Source organism: Bufo gargarizans, chromosome 5, assembly GCF_014858855.1.
Source record: "Bufo gargarizans isolate SCDJY-AF-19 chromosome 5, ASM1485885v1, whole genome shotgun sequence".
Taxonomy (NCBI): domain Eukaryota; kingdom Metazoa; phylum Chordata; class Amphibia; order Anura; family Bufonidae; genus Bufo; species Bufo gargarizans.
Genome location: NC_058084.1, coordinates 213,026,351 through 213,031,106, shown reverse-complemented (window position 1 = coordinate 213,031,106; position 4,756 = coordinate 213,026,351).

Here is a 4,756-nt window from a genome sequence, read left to right as displayed (position 1 = left end):
TCAACATGTGATTGGAGGAGGTCCCAGATATTGTAGACCTGGGATTTTGACAGATGACACTATGGAAGATTCCTTTATAATCAAGTGTATCATTTCCCAAACACATTACAGCAGCTGCTACAGGACCAGGAACTATAGATGGCTACATTGTAGAGGAGCTTTGAAAAATAAAAGGTGGAATCTGATTGGCTGCTGAGGGCAACTAAGCCAGTTTTCCTTTACACCAGTTTTGATAAATCTTCACCAATGCGTATAGGCCATAAACAAATGGACTCCAAATTATCAAAAGCGATTTCTTTAATCAGTCAATAAGGGTTAAAAACAATTAAAAGCAAGGTATAGTGCTGTAAGCACCAAACACTTTCCTTCCCCACCCCTTTGGTAATAAGCCAATAATTGTATGGGCACTGAGAGATATGAATTCAGCAATCACAGAATTATAATAATGGTGTATACCAATACCACAAATATATCATCCCTTTTCATAAACCAATGGCCGCTATATCTAACACAATACAACATATAACTACATATAAGTATATGCGCTAAAGGGAATGTGTCATCAGAAAATCACCTATTGTTTAACCCCCTTAAGTTTTTCCACCCCACTTTACAATAGCAATACGTTTTTATTTTTTGTTCACATAGCCATGTGATGGCTTATTTGTTGCGGGTCAAGATGTATTTTTTAACGGCACCATTTAATTTACCATTTCTGTTACTGGAAAACAGGAAAAAAATTCTTTGTCAGGTTAAATTGAAATAACCCACAATTCCGCCAAGGTTTTTTGGGTTTTGACTTCACGGAATGCTAAAAATGACACAAAGTTCTTATTCTGCAGCTCAGTCCAAATTCAGCGATACCAAACTTTGTGAATTTTTTTAAAATTTATTTTACTACTTAATAAAAAAAAAATATACCTTTGAAAAAAATCGAACTTCTTTGCATCGCCATTTTCTGGCAGCCATAACTTTTTTATTTTTTGGTTTACAGAGCTGTATGAGGGCTTTGTTTATGAACTGTAGTTATTATTGGAACCGTTTTTGGGGTACATTCGACTTTTTGATCACCGTTATGCAATTTTGGGGGGGCAAAATTGTGTGTTTTTTATTCTTTTTCTGTTACGGCGAATAAGAATAAAATAAAAAATTTTTAATAGTTCTGACATTTTTGGACGTAGCGATACCTAATATGTTCATTTTTTTAGTACATAAATATTTTTATATGTAAAATTGGGTAAAGGGGGGTGATTTAGACTATATTATTTTAATTTTTTTTTATTTTTTCACTTTTTCTTTAACTATTAGCCCCCCTTAGAGGGCGAGAACCTAGGATCTTTTGACCCTTTGTCCTATTCAACCGTATAGAGATCTATTAGGGTGGATAGGATTCTTACACTGTCGCTGCTGAGCTGTGAGGGGTTGAATAACAGGGGTGGCACGATTACCACTCCCTGTCAGTGAGGCTGGATGCTGGCTGTATGATGCAGCCAGCACCCGCCGTGTATGGAGCGGGCCTACTGCAGAGGTCTTCTCCATATATCCTCTGCACCATCGTGACATACCGGTAGGTCATGGTGTCTTAAGGGGTTAAATCAGATTTTTATGTTTAACATATTTTTTTTTTTTAAATTATGTTTTTTTTAATTTTCCATGTCAATAACTATATTTAAACAAAAAACATAAAATCCTGCAGTTTTCACACTGGCCACTAAGCCTAAAAATAGGCGCCACTTCTTGTTCTGTAGAGATCAATTTACTGCAGTTATCTGCTTCTCTGTCATTCTAATCCTGCCTGTAATGATATCACCTCTGTGTATAGATAAAAGATCTACTATTCACAGTAGGTGATTGTCAAAGCTTATCTATTCATTCCTTGTACAACAACCTCTGCACAGGTCACAGAGCATGTCTAGAAAACTCTCCCATAGTAGTCAATAGGGTCTCCTCCTGACCTTGTGTCTATGGCCCATGTGGCTGCCATAAAGCAATTTTTATAATGCTTTGTAAATGCTGTTACGAACAGCTCAGGCAAGATGGCCGCCCCCATAATCATGCTCAGTAAATATAATAATAAAATCTGTATTCAGAAAATAAGAACATTTTTGAAAAAAAATATATGTGCTGCTATCTGGTTTTAGCTGGAAGATGACATTTCCTTTAATAATAAACACTAGCCAAAGGTGCAAGTGAACAATACCATTCAGCAAACAGGGAAAGAGAGGGGATGGTGTCCCACACGTATCATCTCAAGCCATAGCTTCAGGGGTGACACACCATAACCAACATGTGCTTTTTCTAATACATAAATAATAGTTAATCTGTTACATCTGATACACTTAAGTATATTATGTATCTTCACTTGTACTTCTGGATAGTGTTTATTATAAGAACATGTAGTTTTGGTTATTCGCTGTTGTATTGTGCTAGATATAGTGGTCACTGGTTTATGTATTTTGGTTTATGTATTATGGTGTTGTATAGTGTTTATTACAAGAACATGTCGTTTCAGTGTTGTATTGTGCTAGATATAGTGGTCACTGGTTTATGTAAAAGGATCATGCGTGCAGTGGATAGGAAGACAGCATTAAATTCTCTGGGGCACTCTCGGTTGCAGGAAACACCAGCCAGATGTTGGTTAAGGTGCCCTTGATGGTAATGGGTATGCTAAGGGTGCTTTGGGGGCTGGGCCCCTGTGTTCGTGACTCCAGCACCGTAAAGTGCAAATAAGAGATGGAGCAGAAGAATGAAGAATGAGGCAGTAGTTGAACCAAACAGGAACTTTACTTGTCAGATGTAGTAAGGCATCTAATATCATCACTTTGTTTTGCATACAGATGACAAAAAGGGTAAAGCGGCAAATACAAATTAGCATGCTCCTGGAGGTGAAGTGTAGAGGTTAGCTCCAGCTCACTTTAGTAGAGGTGATGTTCTTACTTGTACTTGGTTCCTGATCTTGCTCTGATCACTCAACCTTTCAATAGTAGTTTAGATCCTCTGTAAATAAGTATTCTGACAGATTGCCTTTCTGTCCTTAATTATGGTGAGCAGCCTGTAACTTAGAAACTCTCCACCTAATGCAAAGGTGATTAAAACCTGATAAACGGCAGTTATCTTCCTTCGCCAATAGTCTATAGTTCAGTGATCCAAAAACCCAAGGGCGATCTCCCTCACAGCCGGCAAATTCTCTTCATTATTTGAAAAGGTTGCTGTCCTCAAAGTGATAATCCACTATTAGCCCCCCTTAGAGGGCTAGAACCTAGGATCTTTTGACCCTTTGTCCTATTCAACCGTATAGAGATCTATTAGGGTGGATAGGATTCTTACACTGTCGCTGCTGAGCTGTGAGGGGTTGAATAACAGGGGTGGCACGATTACCACTCCCTGTCAGTGAGGCTGGATGCTGGCTGTATGATGCAGCCAGCACCCGCCGTGTATGGAGCGGGCCTACTGCAGAGGTCTTCTCCATATATCCTCTGCACCATCGTGACATACCGGTAGGTCATGGTGTCTTAAGGGGTTAAATCAGATTTTTATGTTTAACATATTTTTTTTTAAAAAATTATGTTTTTTTTAATTTTCCATGTCAATAACTATATTTAAACAAAAAACATAAAATCCTGCAGTTTTCACACTGGCCACTAAGCCTAAAAATAGGCGCCACTTCTTGTTCTGTAGAGATCAATTTACTGCAGTTATCTGCTTCTCTGTCATTCTAATCCTGCCTGTAATGATATCACCTCTGTGTATAGATAAAAGATCTACTATTCACAGTAGGTGATTGTCAAAGCTTATCTATTCATTCCTTGTACAACAACCTCTGCACAGGTCACAGAGCATGTCTAGAAAACTCTCCCATAGTAGTCAATAGGGTCTCCTCCTGACCTTGTGTCTATGGCCCATGTGGCTGCCATAAAGCAATTTTTATAATGCTTTGTAAATGCTGTTACGAACAGCTCAGGCAAGATGGCCGCCCCCATAATCATGCTCAGTAAATATAATAATAAAATCTGTATTCAGAAAATAAGAACATTTTTGAAAAAAAATATATGTGCTGCTATCTGGTTTTAGCTGGAAGATGACATTTCCTTTAATAATAAACACTAGCCAAAGGTGCAAGTGAACAATACCATTCAGCAAACAGGGAAAGAGAGGGGATGGTGTCCCACACGTATCATCTCAAGCCATAGCTTCAGGGGTGACACACCATAACCAACATGTGCTTTTTCTAATACATAAATAATAGTTAATCTGTTACATCTGATACACTTAAGTATATTATGTATCTTCACTTGTACTTCTGGATAGTGTTTATTATAAGAACATGTAGTTTTGGTTATTCGCTGTTGTATTGTGCTAGATATAGTGGTCACTGGTTTATGTATTTTGGTTTATGTATTATGGTGTTGTATAGTGTTTATTACAAGAACATGTTGTTTCAGTGTTGTATTGTGCTAGATATAGTGGTCACTGGTTTATGTAAAAGGATCATGCGTGCAGTGGATAGGAAGACAGCATTAAATTCTCTGGGGCACTCTCGGTTGCAGGAAACACCAGCCAGATGTTGGTTAAGGTGCCCTTGATGGTAATGGGTATGCTAAGGGTGCTTTGGGGGCTGGGCCCCTGTGTTCGTGACTCCAGCACCGTAAAGTGCAAATAAGAGATGGAGCAGAAGAATGAAGAATGAGGCAGTAGTTGAACCAAACAGGAACTTTACTTGTCAGATGTAGTAAGGCATCTAATATCATCACTTTGT